Here is a 17,800-nt window from a genome sequence, read left to right on the forward strand (position 1 = left end):
CCAAGAGGAGACTTGGTTGCTGCTGGAGGTTTGCCTGAGGGAAAAGGAAAGAAGGAGATGGAAGAAAAAGGAGGAGAAAAATAGAGAATAGGGGGTCAAAAGGAAAAGAGGATCAATCCAGAGTTCTTTCCTTCCTCTGATTAACCTCTAGATCTCTATCACATCTCTCTTAGCTGAATCCATTAATGAGCCAATTGAACCAGAGAACCAGAGAAACGTAGTCTGTAGGGGCTAGCCCCAGCAATTAAGACAGAGCAGAGCCCTTGGTCACTCCCTGCCAGTCCTCCCCTCCCCTCCCTCCTCTGGTTTTGAACCCCTTGCTGTTCCCTTGTCCCTGTGTTGGGCGACACCTCCTCCCTTCCCCTACCTCCCACGCTCTCATGTCCCTCCACGACCGTTGGTCCTGTTATTTTCTTCTCTCATTGTTTGTCCAGCCTATCTTGTCTAGGTGGACCTGCTGACATACAAATGCATATGACTTTGACCGCGCCCAAGTGGCACATATGAACATGGCTTCGACAGCAGCAACACCGACACGCTGATAAGCAGAAAAGTCACTAACATACAAAATTTACAAGGTAAAAAAAAAAAAAGACAAAACAAAAAGATAGCAAAGAATAAAAGAAAAATTGCTAGTAATTCAAGGTCAGTTTGTTGGCCTTTAGGAGTGTTTTCCAGATGAAACTCATGACCCCAATTCTACCTTGCGGACCTGGTTATACCAGAGGATGTACAGCGGTGCAGTAGGGATCTGGAGACACAGGGGATCTAGGACGGATGAACCCCTCAGGACCAGCAGTGGGAGTGGCGACACCAGGAGGGAAGGGGGTGTAGAAAGGGAGAACCGATCTTGGAGATCTATGTGTGACCTCCTCTCTGGGAGATGGGCAATGGGAGGGTGGGTGAGGGGAGATGCCGGACAGCGTAAGATAAGATATAATAATTATTTATAAACTATGAAGGGGGAAGGGGGAAGTGGGGGGGAGGGGGAGGGGAAATAAAGGGAAACCAAGCTGATTCCAGGAACCCAAGTGGAAGGTGAATTTTGAGAATGACGAGTGCAACGAATGAATAAGGGTGCTTTGCTCAATTGATGTATGTATGGATTGTGATAAGAGTTGTATGAGCCCCAATAAAAAGATTTATTAATTAAAAAAAAGACAGAGCAGAGCAACTGTAAGGCATTAATCTGAATGCGCTCAAATGTTGACCTCCTTTTATTCTCAGCACCTCTGACAATCCTTAACACTTAGAAAGTATGCTATAAATGATTATTGAATGGACAAACAAATGAAATACACCACTCACTATCCATCAATTCTAATCCTCATTCTATTTGAGCCAATCTCAAAATTGAAATGCCCGAATCTTGGGCCCAAGAAACATTCTTAGGCCTTGGGTCTGACAGTCATTCTCTTTGGCTCTGACAGGTTCTCAGTGTGACAGGCTTCCTGTCTCTACTGCCCTTGCCCAGGGGAGGGAAAAGGATCATATTTCTAGAAATAACATTCTTTTCTGAGATCTTTATTCTGAGTCTGCTGCTGCATAGAATCATGTTAATTTTAAACTTTCATTTCTTCTTTAATTTTTAAAGTTGTCAGTTGAACATCCTTCCTAGAGCCTTGGATTTATTTGTGGTGTGAATTTATTATGGGAAGAGCAAGGCTGGGATGTTCAATTGTACATTCTTTTTTTTTTCTTTTCTTTTTTTACATTTTACTAGGGGCTCATACAACTCTTATCACAATCAATTGTACATTCTTAGTGATTGCTATTCTGGCAATTCATGAGCAAGAATTTATTTAATGAACTGGTATGTGTCCCTTAACAGCTGTTTGGGCCAGGTCTGCCTACTATCTAGACATCCATGACTCCATAAGGTGTTGTTTTTCCTTTTTTAAGGAAACCAGCTCTCCTTTATTTATTCCCATTGCCATTGAGTCCATTCCCATTCATAGTGGTCAGATCTTTGCATCACTGAACCACAGATGAGATATACACGGATAAAGCAGAGGACATACTTCTGGTTGTAGCTCTCTGGGGGATAGGTGGGTGGAAGTGGGAGGAATGGTTGACTCAGGCTGTTCCTGCTGCTCTGGCAGGCAGAATGGCAGGCAGGGTTGGGTGTGCCCTGCTCCCTCCTTACACTCTCCTTCCTGCCACCCATTCCTCTAGCTTTCACTAGCAACTCCATCAGCAGCATTGATGACCAGAATCAGGATCCCATACGGCTATAATATAAGGGTGTTCCCAGTGTCCAAATCGCATAATGGAGTGTGGTGTGGCTAGCAAGTGCTGCTTATCTGTATTAGAGCCTATATTTCATGATTTGTAGAGTTTTAGTGATGGTATTTTTTAAAGTCAACAAGTCAAAGGGTTTTCACTGGTTGAATTTTTAAAAATCAACCAGGCATTCCTTCCTAAGCTGGCTTATTCTGTAAGCTTCACAGAACCTGACCACCATTGTATTTGAAAACCAGTGGCATAGCTTTTAACATCACAGCAACACACAAACATTACAGTACAAGAAACTGTGAGATAATAGGAAATGAAGGAAATCCTCAATGAGATGGGTTGACAACAATGAACTCAAACACACCAATAGTCATTGAAGATGGAAACATTCTAATTGGTTATGCATACAGTTGCCATGACTCAGAGATGACACAATGGTACCTAACAGCAAGGTGCAGTTAAAAATACCTTAGAGAGAATATGAAATATTCAAATAAGCAAAGCATCAGCATACAAGTATACAAGGCCCTTGATGATATGACCTTGAGCCCCCCTCCCCCAGCACTGTGGTTATCCTCTGTTCCAAATTCTACTGGCAAGGGCTCATCTCAGCCTTTCCTCTGATTTTCATGTTCTTTCTAGTGATTATTCTTCATGGAAATATTTTACTGGGGGCAATGGTGACCATTGTCCAACATTTAACTCCTTCGTGTTGAGCAGCACGTCTTATTAACAGGCAAATTTTGGGTTTTACAAGAACATTTAAAAACATTTTATTGTCATTGGGTGAATGTTTATGAAGCAAATTAATTTCCCATTCAACCATCCTCTGTGTGCCAACCTTTCCACTCCCAGTTCCCCATGTCCATTTGCCCAGATTTCTTGCTACTTTCTGCTGTCTGAATTTTGCATTGGGGCCAACGCTCCCCTTTCGGTCTGCTGTGGTTGTGAAGTGGCCTAGTGGTCATGTGTTGGGCTTCTAGCGTTGAGTTAGGCACTGGCCAGCCTTTCAGAACCACCAGCCAGCACCATGGAAGAGACTTCTATTTCCATACAGAGTTAGTCTTGAACCCTCCTTGGGAAGTTTTAGCCTGTTCTATAGGGTCATTATGAGTCAGAATTGGCTCGGTAGCAGTGAGTTTTAATAGTTGTGAGACTAGCACAAAACCAGGCAGCGTTTCATTCTGTTCTGCATAGGGTCACTATGAGTCAGAGCCCATTTGACAGCGTCTAAGCAGCCTAACAATGGCATGTTTTGTTTTGGGCGGGGGGGGGGGGGGGATGTTTTAAAGATCTCATATTTCCTGGGTGCTACTGTTCACCTGCCTATCGTTTGCCTATAGTCTTCAGGAGTAGCTTTAGTTATGAGTTCAAAGGCAATATAAGGACCATAGTCTTCGGAGTTTACCAGTTTCTATTAGACCAGTAAGTTTAGTCTTGGTTTTCATTTTGAATTTTGTTCTAACTTTTTCTCTCACACTACCTGGTACCTTCCATTGTGATCCTGATCAGAACAGTTGGCAGTGGTAGCTAGGCACCGTCCAGGACTGGCTTCAGGCTTGTGGAGGTTGTAATTCATATGGTCCATTAGTTCTTTGGATTAATTGTTTCCATGGCTCTTTGATTTTCTTTCCTCTTCTTTGCTCTGGATGAGGAGACCAATAATTAGGCCTTAGATGGCTTCTTGAAAGCTTTTAAGACTTCAGCTGCTCTGAAGCCAATTAAGCCAACCATCCACTTCCTTGGGGGAGGGGAAGGGCTGGTTTGCAATGGCTGCAAACAACAAGCCTCCTCAGTTGTGTATGCAACCTATTGGCATGTATAGGCTGTCCATAGGGGTCTTGGAGACAACTCTTTGCTGTTTTCAGTGGCTCTGGCCTGGCTAATTTCTGCTCCTCCAAACCTAGGCTCCAAACTGGGATGCAAAGTGCTTTGGGGAAAGCCTAAGGCACAGTGGCTAGATCCACATGTCAGATCCACATGTCCATCTGTTCCAAACTTCAAAACAGGGAATATTTTGATCGAGACCTTATGCAGGGCCAAGTTCAAGTTCCCTGGGCACCAGTAGATCCCCATCAAGAAGTGGGGCTTCACCAAGTTGAATGCGGATGGGTTTGAGGACATAGTGGCTGAGAAGTGCCTCATCCCAGATGGCTATGGAGTCAAATACATCACTAATTGTGACACCCTTGGACAAGCAGCGGGCCCCGCAGTCATGAAGGTCTTGGTCGCCCTGTGCCCTGCCTCACCTGTGCCCACCAAATAAAAATTGAACTTCCTGGAAAAAAAGAAAAAGAAGACTTCAGTTGCTGTTCATAAAAGTTGGGCAGAACATTGCCTTTACAGGCCATGTTACGATAATTGAGCTAGATGCCCCCCAAGACTAGTCTCCCTTTCCTTCAAGCCCAGTCCTTCAAGGTGTTTGATTATTGCTAAATATTTTCACTACTGTGCTCCACTGGATGTTCGATTTTGTAGTGTATAGATTTACACTGCATAAAAATATGTCTATGGCAATATCCACTCCTTACCTATTTCTGCATGTAGTTGTACTTCCACACGCCATGCCTCACATATCAGTTTACATATCTTCCTATGCATGCAGGATACATTATTGTTTCACACTGCTGCTGCAGGATATTGCAGATGCTATCGTACTGACGATCGTTGCCTTTTATTGTTCCATGCCTCTCTCCCAGTGTCTTCCTTTGCTTTGATCATGCTGTGCGTACGTCTCTCATTTTGTGTATTGTCTTTCTTCATCAATGATTCTTTAAGAGTTTTCTGGGCTTAAATTATGTAGTCTACCTAAGCCGATTTATACAGGTAATTTCTGGAATGCATATTTCTTTTTCTTTCTTTTCCCCCTTTCTTCCTTGTGTTTAGGTGGTGCCTTTGCTGCGTCATCCCTGGAGTTTTGTTTGAGGGTTGGCTTAGGAGCTGCTACCGTTTTTTCCCATTTAAAGGTTTGCGTTAAGTGGTACCTTATCCAAACAGCCTTTGTTACAGGAAATCTGAGCAGGTGGAATGCAGGGACTTTTTATTAAAACCTCTAAAAATAAAGCTGACATGTAGTGAACTCATTTCGAGAAGTTACTTCATTAAATTACTCATAGGAATTATTGCTAAGTTCATGGAGAAAAGAGGTACGGCCGTTGTGGGGTAGGGTGAGTGTGGTGTGGGTGTGAATCCTGGATTTCTACCTGACGTACTTTATGATCGTAAGTGAAGATGCCTTTCTCTCAGCATTGGATGCCTGGGAAACGTCTCTGCAGTGAATGTCCAGGCCTTTCCCCGCCTGTCACCTTCGTCAGCTTCATGCAACACTGACAAAAAATATGCATTGACTTTCAACATAGTTCATTTTCCCCATTTCATAGATCAGGGTTTAATCAAGCATAAAATGACACCGATTTTCCTCACCTTAAAAAGTAATTGGTATGTCTGTCTGTCCCTTGCTCTTCAAAAATAGGATCCAGAACTGGACTGTTATCCAGAAGGTCCAGGGGTCCAGCCCCTCCAGCCGCTGTCTGGGCTAACAATGCGACGCGCTGTGTGGGGCAGTCGACTCCGTCCTTTGGGTTGCTGTGAGTTAGAATGGACTCTACGGCCATAGACTTTGCTCTCGCGCTTGTTTGGACCTTTCGAAAGTGATGTCACTGTGTTCTCTGCTCTCAGAGGCCCTGGCAGGGCTGTCAGAAAGTCGAATTTTCTACAGGACTAGAACCCCTTCAGTTGTCCTTGAGGACTTTGTACTTTTGGTTGTACAGGACAAATCTGCCTCTTTGTTTGCTTGTTGAAGGAAAACGGTCAATTCACAATGATGTATCAGGGAATTTAAGTAATTGTACAGGATGAAATGATGTCCGGAAGGACAGTGGCTCTCTCAGAAAGCACTATGGGACCTGGACAGAGACAGGGACGAGCCTCAGAATGGAAGGTTGTCAAACCAAATTTTACTTCTTTCTCCAAGTATTAGCACTCTCTTACATGCTATATGGAGTTTTTATTTTAAGAGTTTTACTCAAACTGAAATTACTTTAAATCCTTATTAAGCAATTGAAAATATTCTAAGTGTGATTCAATTTTCTTTGAACACTAATGCAGAACACTACAAATCGAGTAATTTGTAAGAACAGAGATGGTCTCAAAGTCATGGAAGTTAGAATCAATGGATTGGCCGGGCCATGCTTTCCCCCAAGTTTCTCAGTTGCTGGTAAGTCCAGAAAGTGTTTGGCTTTTAACTCTGTCGTCTTGTGGCCGGCCGTCTTCCCTGCCTATCTCCGTGTTTTCCCTCCCAGAGGGCCTATCCTACTCCAGTGTGGCCTACAAAGTAACTGCCAACATTTCCAATGACCCACTTTTCCATCAGTGTCACATTCACAGATACCATTTTGGGAGATGAAAGTCAACCTTAAATATCAATTTTGTTTAATGAGAAAAGTAATTGTGCTAGCTTGATTTTTGTGTCCACTTGAATTTGTATGAAAGTGTTGCGGGTAGAGTCCAATCTGTCAATCAGGTCACTCTGAGGATGTCTCCTTAGGGCTATGGCTTTCTATAAGGGATAAAATGAACCACCCAGCCTAAAACTGGGATTTTCTAGAGAAATATCTAATAGGCCTTTAAAAATTGCATTTCTAAAAAATAAATAGTAAATTGGCCTCTTTGGGAGTGTTCAGTTATATAACTTGCAGCATTAAATATAGATGCATCTAACTATAATCATAATCAGGTGCAAAAATGTTTTATGACCCTATAGCATCCCCCCCTCTAGCCAGGGTCCCAGGCAACCACTGAATTACTTGCTATCACTGTCGCTTGGGCTTGCAAGTACGGCAAGTAAATATATCAGCAGGAGGGAATCTTTTGTTACCGATTTCTCTATGTGCCTCTCAGAAAATTGGTGCTAGGAACCAAAGCGTGGCAGTTCGACCTTTCTATATGCCCCATACATTGATACCTAGTGTATCTCTGATCACTTTCTGTGCACGTAAGTGAAGGTATAGGGTCTGTTGGAATAGGGAAACCTACTTGTGTTCCAGATGCCTGCTGATCATCAGAATATTGCAGACTCAGTCCAAGTGTGCTGCAGCTTCGCATATACCAGACACTTCCTGTGGTGGCAGCAGGAGACACACGAGTGCCTCAGGGGCTGGCTACTGTCAGGAGAATGGAGCTGTTAGCATCTGGAGCAAGAGATTGCTTAATTCAACTTGGAAAAGAAACTGCTAGAGTGTGGTTTCCTAGCCAAGGGAGTAATTGGGATAATCAATTCTGGCAATCTAGACTTGACAGTGAACAGGGGACTTCCCAGGGAGCTGAAAGAGAAACGTCTGTCAGGATCCTCCAGCTCTAGGTGGCCCAGAGACTATTATTGCTGGAAAGCAGGGTTTTGAGGACAAGTAAATTGAGGTCTTCTTTCTCAAAACTCCCAAGCAATTATAGATTCTATCACTAAGCTGCATGAAACTGCTCATGCTCTCTGATCAGTGGACCTCAACCTCTCTGCTGGCTTACTGGTGAGCAACATTCATTTCTGAGACACAGGCCCAGGTTCTGCTATGTGGCTCTATCAGTTTTTCACTTAATTATATGTTGAAATGCACGTGGGAATCGCCTTTTTATTTTGTCTCATGTCTCCTCACTTCAGCCAATTAGCCAGTTATTGGCTGCAGCTTTCAGGTTAACCACTATTGAGAGGCATAAGAGCTCAGATTCAGAAGGCAGATCACATGGTTTCTGAGTCCCACCTTGATTCGCTTTAGGCAAGATGCTCCACCTTTCTGAGCCTGTGTTTGCCTCAAGTATAAAATTGAAATGATAATAGCACCTCCATTTTATTATATTGAAGATTATTTTAGTCAATACATATCAGAAACACCAGCATTTCAGTATGCTGATTCTGTGGGCTTCGTGTTTGGTTGCTTTCACTAATGTGTTACAGCGCTCAGGTTTAGAACTGACATACAATCATTTCATTGTACAGAGAAGAAAGCTGAAATTTGTCATCCTAGGTGATGTGTCCAGTGACAGGACCGGGATTAGAACCCACACCACTTGACTCCGAATCTCTTGCTTTATCTGTATAGAAGCATTGCTTGTTGCCACTTTAGACAGATCTAATAACTTGGCATCCCCTGCCTTTTCAAGATAATGTAATTAATTTCAGATTACTAACTCCAAATCACTGGAGAAAGGTGTCATTCATTAATTTTAGCAAAGTTTGGGAAGTCAACCTACTTTAGCTGGATCAACTTCCCCTATGTGGTTTTTTGAGGAAGTTCAGCCAACCAGATTATTTGCTTACCATGAGCCCTTGTTCACTGACCAGAAGCCAGAATAGTTTGTTGCCACTTGATCCCCTTTGGCCAGGCCATCTGCGTCACTCATTTCTCTATGGAGTTCCCTTTTTTTCTCTCAAGCTCTGTTTAGTGATGACAAGTGTGTTAATAGTGGTGCTCAAGATAAGGCAGCATGAATTCCCTTTGCCCTGAGAGTTTGCTGCGTGTCTGTTGAGTGATCCAGGACCTTGTCAGCCCATGGAGGTGAGATAGTTGGAGTGGGAAGGAGTCCTTGCTATGCTTTCTGCACACACGTGCCCTGGCCTACGCACTTAGGCCCCTAGCCTGGCTTCCAATTCCCAGGAAGCGTCTTTCTCCTTGCAGACAGTTGTCAGGCTAATGCCCATCTAAAATGAATGAATGTTTTGCAATGGAAAAATCCATTTTCTTAGGTATATGTAAGGCACTTGTAGTTCTTGTCTTGGGCTTAGTTCACAAGCCCCAAACTCCCATTTTCATATACGCTATTTGTAGTTAAATTGAGGGTTCTACATTGACTTCTCCCAGAAGTTTCCAGACTAGCTAACATCATCGAATTTTGCTGATGCAGATGTGACAGGAAAAAGGAATTAACATGAACCTAGCTGTGCAAGTATACAATCACTATTTTGTCATACCGTCACCAATTATGTGGGGTGCTTGTTGTGAGAATTGTTTGTGGGCTGCTTGCTATGCATTGCTTTTGAATTACGCAAGCAGTGTGATTACTTTGTATGTGAGTAAATCAAAATCAAAATGCACACAGCAAAGGATCTAAGAACAAATTTACGGAGAGATTAAGAACAGACAGAGGGTACCTTCCACGTGTGGTCTTTGCCTTTCCATTCATCTTATTGGAGCAGAGCAAACCATACCTTCAAACCAGTTCTTCATATTTCCATTGTAATGGGTGAAGGAAAACCATATGTATCTGAATTTGTTAGATAAGGGTGGGGGAAAAAAAGAGAAGGGCATTTTGGAACGCTAACCCAAACAGGGAAAATTATGAGTCAATGTCCTATTAAAAACTTTAAATCTCTCTTTTGGAAAACAAGGGTAGTGCGCATGTTCTATTGCACCAAATTCTCTTGATTTATAGAAGTGGAAATAATGGTGCCCAGCTGAAAGTGGGCAGCAAGAAAGATGCTTTAAATATGTGTCACTCCACCCAGTAATCTTAATCTGGATGCTGATTGGTCTTTTTATATTCCGCTCTGATTATGTTCAATTTGTAGCAATGAAAATACATCCTGCATATCAGATAGTTACATCATGATTCATAACAGTATCAAAATTACTGTTATGAAGTAGCAACAAAAATAATTTTATGGTTGGGGGGAAAACCTCAACATGAGAGTTGAGAACCATTGACTTAGAGTGTTTTAAAGGATGTATATATTGTTGTGTTCACACAATATTTGAACCAAAATTTGAAGGTATAAATTATCAGCTTAGAAACACAGAGGGATGAGGGTATGACAGAGGATGCATAGAGTTTTAATAGCTCTTCCCCATAAACCCTGACATGTACAAATGCACATCATACTAACATTTGCTGATAAGATAATAACATTGCACCTTGCCAAGGGAGGTCACAAACCTATAAATTTCATCAATGTCAGTGTCTCCCTCTGAAGTGTCAGAAATGAATGGGTTAGAACATTGGAATTATTCTCAGGTGCCATGAGATATAGTTTTCATCAATATTGCATTCTGCTGTGATTTGTGGATTATCTAGTGCAATATCGTAAGGGGCAAAGGCTACCAGGGGCAAGTTGAGTGATTTTAAGTGTTTCACTGACCCAGTATCCGATGACACTGACACATGTTGTGAGTTTGTTTTTCCCTTGGCGTTCTCTTTATCACAAAGAGAAAGCCCCCGTTGGTCCACCACGTCTTTAGCACCTCTCTGAACCCACCAGTAGCTCTCTGGGAGAAAAACCTTGTTCATCTGCTCCCATAGAGGTTACAAACAGGTAAGAGGCAGTTCTACTCTGTCTTTAGAGGTCTTGAGCTTCATTTTGACTTGATAGCACATAGTAACAACTATAAGTCTTGCTAATCAGCCTACGGCTCTCAGGTTTCTAGGGCAACCAGTACAAGGACACCATGGACTGTGTTCCACACCACTGCAATAATTCCAGTCATGAGACTCTTTTGGTTTCCCAGTACATATACAAATTAATTTTACATTATATTTTAGTCTTTTTAATGAAAGAGTTTGAAATATTTAGAGAATCACAAGACATGCGACCCAGATACAAAGTGAACACATACTGTTGAAAAAGGGGGACTGAAAAAGGGGACGTGTGTGTGTGTGTGTGTGCTTAAGGTTACTTTCACTGGCAAGTGAGATGAATTTTCCATTTGTGGCAGTAACATGAATTCCCATTTATAAGCTAAATTTAAAAGGATGCAGTTTAAAGATAAAATATTACAGTTAATTATACAAATGGAACCCACCTAGAAACATGTCAGAATTGGGAGTGACAGAATTGAGGTTTAGAGATGTAGCTGACTTTTCCATGGACACGTGGCTGGCAAGCGGCTTAGTTTCCCAGTGCTTCTGTCACAGAAACACCACAAACTGGTGTCTTTGAAGAACAGATATTTATTTTCGTACGGGTCAAGGGTCTTCATGCAAATTCAGGGACGAGCTGTGGAGGAAGTTCCTGGCAAGCTAATTTGACGGTGGTCCCACCATTGGGCTCAAACATGAGAACCACTGTGAGGAGAGACAGGAATGTACCTCGTTGTCCATCGGGTCACTACCCATTGAAACCAACTCAATGAAGCCTAAAACAGCTGTCGGGGCGCGCGCTGTCAGCAATAAGAGCAGGTGCTTGTTTCCACTTGTGTGACCGCAGGCTTTCTCGGTTCCGTGGTAATTTTCTCCCATGGTGTCTCTCTATCCCTGTTTGTGCTTGATGTGCTCAGTCAGTGCTATCTTTGTAACCCAGGAGTGACTAGGTTGACCCTCAGGTACGTGACAAAATATTATTTCTAAACAGGTTGCCGTTTACTGGTGTAAGGATTAGGATTCCAGCTCTTATCCGAGGGGCAGAATTCTGTGCATAATCGCAGCAGAGCTGACATTTGAGCACAGGTGATTTGATTCTGGGGTTTGGCGCTTCACCACTGTGCCTCGTTCCATTTCAGCTACTAGTAACACCACCAGGGAAATGAATAGGAAGGCATCATAAGAGAACACTTAAGTTGTTGCAGTTTTGCTACCGAGTGGCAAACTCTGTTTACAGAGACAAGAAAAACACATTAAAAACAAAAACAGATGCCAAATGAAATGCAGACAGTTGAGATCTGTATGTGATTCCCATCCACGATCTCAAGTTTTAGGAATCCTGATGGCATAGTGGTCACGTGATGGCTTGAGATCTGCAAGGTTAGCAGTCTGAAACCACCAGCTACTCTTCAGGAGAAAGATGGGGTTTTTTACTTCTGTAAAGAGCTGCAGCCTTGCAAATCCACAGGGCCAGTCTCCGCTGTCCTATAGGGTCCCTATGAGTAGGCATTGACTTGATGGCAGTGAGTATTGTTATCAATGTAATTTAATTTTAATTGCCAATTCTGTTTCCTACATGTCACTGAGTATTGAGGGTCACTTGGTGTTCCTGGACTCCCTTATTCCCTATTCTTGGAATACTCCCCGTGCAACTTTTCTGGTCTTTTTTCTTCAATGCAGTTTTGAAGCTTCCCCAATCATTCCACCATAAGCTTCTGAGTTTTGAATGTAACTGGCCCCTCAGTAGATCTCTCAGAAGCGACACGGTTGATTCATTCACTCACTCATATAGTTTTCTTAGCATATACTTCACATATCACACACGTTTATCATTCACTCATATTAAAAATGTGTGCAATCATCAGCGCAATTTCAGAACATTTTCTTCTGGTCCTCGTTGCTAGCTCCCCATATCCTCCCATCCTCGCCTGGCAATCATCAATCCAGTCACCATCTCCATAGAGTTACCTATTTTGGGTTTTAGATACAAAAAATCATATAAAACATAAATAGAAGGCAAACACACAATAAAAGAGCAACAATGACTAGACAAATCATAGAAAAACCTCAACATAGAAAAAGCAGGGAATTAAAGAAACTGAAACAACTTTAAAATGAGTCAAAAGGGAGGTCAAGTGATAAGGTATTACAATTTCAACATAACTACACCCGCCGTAGTGGATTTTACAACGCGTCGGTACGATAGCCAGGCAATCAGCTGCCTGAACTATATTCACAAGGGATTTACCACATGTTACATACATTTGAGGCATCTTGCAGAGATTTATTGTGGGCTTCTACTGTTATCCACAGCCTTCTGCAAATTGAGTGTTCACAGTTTAAGCTCTGACCGTGCCCTCCTTCAGATTGGGATTTTATTTATTTACAACCTTGGGATCACGTGGGCTCGTGTGTGTGTGTCTTCCATGGATTTTGTGATGCTTTAGTTCGATGTGTGCTTGTTTGAAGACAAGCCTTTCAGACCGCAGACACCATTCTTTCTGAAACACGGGCAACATCTGGTTTCTTTACAAAACTTGTTATAGCTCCCACATTTTCAGGGATCTCTTGATGAGAGTGAGCATTGATCAGGGTCATGTCATAGGAATTAATTGTTCTTAGATTGGGGTTAGAATTACGTGTGAACCCCAAATCCATTCATATGTCTATGATATATATCTATGACATATATTTCAATTGAGAGCTATACTTATCATTTTATAATAGAAAGCAAATAAATCATCCCCCCGGAGCTTAAGGTGATTCTATTGATAGTGTCACTAATTTAGCCAAGGGTATAAAATTTAAAACACGGTTGAGAACAGGAAATTATGAAAGTATAGGTCAGATTCAGGCTGCAATGCATAAATTGTTGACTTATACAGATTCAGTTCAGAAGTGACTCGACACTATTTTCAATAACACTTATTCACAAAGGCAGAACTATGACCACCGGACTGATACCTCAAGAAAAAGCAAAGGGCATTACTATAGGATCTATATAGTAGTCCTAGGCCACATTTCACTGGGCACCCCCAAAGGAAGAGGCCTGAGCCAAAGTTTAATAAGTGCCCATTCTATAACTTTGGGATAGCAAGCGTCTACTGCTTCTCACGCTAGGGCAGTGATTCTCAACCTGGGGTCGCGACCCCATTGGGGGTTGAACGACCCTCTCACAGGATTGCCAGATTCATAATAGTAGCAAAATGACAGTGATGTAGTAGCAATGAAAATAATGTTATGGTTGGGGGGGGGGGAAGTAATCACAACATGAGAATCTGTATTAATAGGTTGTGGCACTAGGAAGGTTGAGAACCACTGCACTAGGGCATTTCAGCCGTAAGTCCAAGGGAATATATCAGTTCTTCAAATCTGCTGCAGGTGAGTTTGAGGTAAAACACAGTTCGCTTGGTAGAGTTTCCACATCAAATCCTCCCGGGTTTGCCTATGAAGGATATGTGTGCTTGATAAAACAGGAGCTAAAGTCCCAGTAATGTATAGTGCACAGCCTGCACCACCAAGGGTTGTATAGAAACCAGATCAAAAGTAGCCAATTAGGAACATAGGTCTGGGGGTATCCTTCCCTTGAACTCTATATAAGAATTGTCAAGCGTTTTTTATTTTCCTGATGGGAGGTTGAAAAGTCACCGTTTTTATTGGACTTTTTTTTTTAATCATCCCAACCCTGGTGATATAGCGGATTATGTGTTGGGTTGCTAAGCGCAAGGTCAACAGTTCAAAATAAGCAGTTGGTTACTTAGACTTTCTCCTTCTGTAAAGATGTGTAGCCTTGGAAACCCACAGAGGCAGCTCTACTCTGTCTACGAGGGTCACCCTGGAGCCAGAGTTCACTCAAAGGCAGTGGTTTTGAATTTGAAGGTAATTAAGAGAAGCGTATTCCTGAGAGAACATGTCTACAGCCACCAACCGAAGAGACATGTTTAAATGTATTTTATTTGAACTGAACCTCTACATGTATTAAATGGAATTCTAGAAGCAAGACTTTTTGACTTATCCATGTACATGGATCTAGAGAATTTTAATTTTTCTTAAGTTTAAAGGAAGGATCTTTTGGCATCTAAACATGATTTTACAGATGATACACAGAATTATTAGATATTTAACACAAGTATTATAGAATAATATATACCTTCTGGAAATATGTACAGTGTTCAGCTCAGCAAAATAAATTTACACCCACCCCCACCCTTTTGGGGGAAGTTTTCTGATAAAATTTCATGACCATTACCATATTTCTTAAGTTGCCATATGTTATTAGATCTCTAAAAACAATTAATCTTATAAAATGTAAGTGTGTGCAAAAATTCTTCAAGAAGGAAATTAAAGACAGTTTGTTAACACTAGTTACATTTGCTGATATAAAAAGTAAATCATTATTTTGTCACAAAGCTTCTATTAAATTAATTTGAAAATTCTTTAAAAGGCAATTACATATAGTCTCCAAGGAATAACGCCAGCATTTCGGTCAAGGTTCTTAGAAGATATGAAAGAGATTTATAAAATCAAATGTTTGTAAGATATTGTTACATATAACTTGGTTGTTGGTTCAACTCCAATTTCAACATATTCATATCCCTGTATTACAACCTGTCTTGTGTGAATAATTAAGTGCTTAGCTACCCACCCAAACAGTAATTGTTCCAATGCACCAGAAGTGCCTTAGAAGAAAGGCTCCCGATGTATTTTTGAAAGATTATAGTAATTGGAACCCTTAAGGAATAGCTCTTTTCTGATCCAAAGGCATCACCATGGATTGAGGTCAGCACATTAGTAGCTGGTATATCACCAACTAGCCCATTTTAAGAAATTAAATATCCAATTGCACTTCACTCTACTCCCTAAGGCCTGAGGGTTTGGTTTCTTAGTTTCCACCATTTAGCTGCCGGTTAAGTCAGACCATAGTATTTTGTGTGTTGCTAGAAGCTAAAACACTGGTATTTCAAACACCCACAGAGTCATCAGTGGTGGACAGGTTTCAGTGAACTTTCAGTGTGAGACAGACCAGGAAGGAGGACCTGGTCGTGTTCTTCCAAAAATATGAGGCAGTGCACCCTGTGTAAGGAACAGTGTAACATTATTTCATACAGTGCTGGAACATGAGCACCTGAGGTTGGGAGACACTCAAAACCTGTCTGGGAAGAGCTGCTTTCTCAAAGTACAGGTAAACTTAATGATGTGCATAGAGCAAAGCCTTCGGGACCTTCATGTGGTGTCTATGTGACACTACTCACAATGAGTAGTGATGAAATGAGTATAAACATCCATTAACAATCAGAGTGGAATGGACAAAATAGGCAGTAAATATCAGAAGTCATAAAAAATAAAATGGAACCCACAAAGACTGATACCTTAAGGAGTAGTAAGCTTAAATGTGTGTATGAACCACTTCTAATCAGACAATCACATGGTCTCTATCAGGAATGACAATGTCATGGAAATGGAGTTACATTCATTGTCTATAAAGACATTTCAACATCATTTTTGAAATATAACACTGTATGATAAGAACCTTTCAAAGAGCAGTTACTGTTACTATTATTCAGAGTTATGAAGATTTTTAAAAATCATTTTACTGGGGCTCATACAACTCTTATGACAATCCATACATACATCAATTGAGGAAAGCACACTTATACATTCATAGCCTTCATCTTTCTCAAAATTCACCTTCCTGCTTGGGTCTCTGGAATCAGCTTATTATCCTTTTTACCCTCCTCCTCCCTCCCTGCTCCCCCTCCCTCACCCACTTTCCTGTTGCCCATCCCCCAGAGAGGAGGTTATATGTAGATCCCTGAGATTGGTTCCCCCTTTCTGCCCCCACTTCCCTCCCGGTATCGCCACTGTCACCCTTTGTCCTGAGGGGTTCATCTATCCTAGAGTCTCTGTGTTTCCAGATCCCATCTGTACCGCTGTGCATCCTCTGGTCTAACTAGGTTTGCAAGGTAGAATTGGGGTCGTGATAGTTGGGGGGAGGAAGCGAGTTATGAAGATTTCTTAAAATAAACAGCTACAGTCTGAAATTGATTAAACAAACAATCAAGACGCACTGATACTTCTTGGTGATTAGAATGTGAATGGTTGAAATGAAGGATCAGCAGTTGGAAAATATGACCTTGGTGACAGAAACAATGCCTGAGATTGCATCATAGAATTTCACAAGACCAATGACTTGCTTATTCATTGAAGAAAGACACAGTGTCTGTGATCTTAAAGGTTTGAAGTTAAACAAACAGCCATCTAGCAGAGAAGCAACAAGCACACATGGAAGAAACACACCAGCCTGTGTGATCATGTAGACAGGTGTCCTATTTGACATCCCCTCACACAAAGGTCACAAGGAAGGGATGAGTCAACAAGGGTGCAGTGTAGCACTGATGAAACACACAATATTTCTCTGACTCTTTGAGACTTCCTCACCCTCCACTATCCTTTCCCCAGTCCTGCCTATCAGTTCTGGCTATACAGGAGCATGTGCACAGGTACAGAGAAGAGCTCATGACACACGAAATCCAGGAACAGGAACGGGATACCAAGAGGATATGGAGAAGGTGGGGAGAGGAGGGGAGGAAGAAGGTACCGATCACAACGATGGACACTGTACTTCTGCCACCACCACTCCAGGGGGACAAACAACAGAAACCATGTGGGAAGGGAGACAACAGTCGATGTGAGATATGAAAATAATAATAATTTATAATTTATCAAGGGGTCACAAAGGTGAGCGGAGGGAGGGATGAAAGAGGAGCCGATACTAAGGACTCAATAGAAAATAAATGTTTAGAAAATAATGATGGCAACATAGGGACCGATAATCTTGATACAATTGATGTATGGATTGCTATAAGAGCTGTAAAAGCCCCCAATAAAATGATGTCTTAATAAAAAATGAATAAATAAGAAAATATATTTAAATATTATTAACAGCAACTGTAAGTTGATAAATTGAATACACAGGAATTAAATTAACCACATATGTGGAAAGAGACACTGGAAAAGCTCAATCCCATTAGAACAAGGCTGAGGAAAAGACCAATTACTTATATGCTAGTTCCAGTTGAGGCTGAAGAGAGTTAAAACAATTCCACAAGAGCCAAAATGCAACCTGGAGTGTATCTTACCTGAATCCAGAGACCATATAAAAAGTAGATTTGCTGCATTGAAAACTAATGACCAGATTAACTGTGGGGCGACATTAAGGGCA

The 17,800-nt window shown here is 41.6% G+C and overlaps 1 protein-coding gene and 1 pseudogene across 4 annotated transcripts in view; both read left to right on the plus strand.

Annotated features, from left to right (window-relative positions):
• Nucleotides 1-17,800, plus strand: part of KCNMA1 (potassium calcium-activated channel subfamily M alpha 1) — a 992,499-nt gene that overhangs the window by 466,002 nt on the left and 508,697 nt on the right. The window lies entirely within an intron of this gene.
• LOC142430056 (small nucleolar RNA SNORA70) lies at nucleotides 3,947-4,088 on the plus strand (annotated as a pseudogene).

The sequence above is a fragment of the Tenrec ecaudatus genome, chromosome 16 (genome assembly GCF_050624435.1).
Source record: "Tenrec ecaudatus isolate mTenEca1 chromosome 16, mTenEca1.hap1, whole genome shotgun sequence".
Classification (NCBI taxonomy): domain Eukaryota; kingdom Metazoa; phylum Chordata; class Mammalia; order Afrosoricida; family Tenrecidae; genus Tenrec; species Tenrec ecaudatus.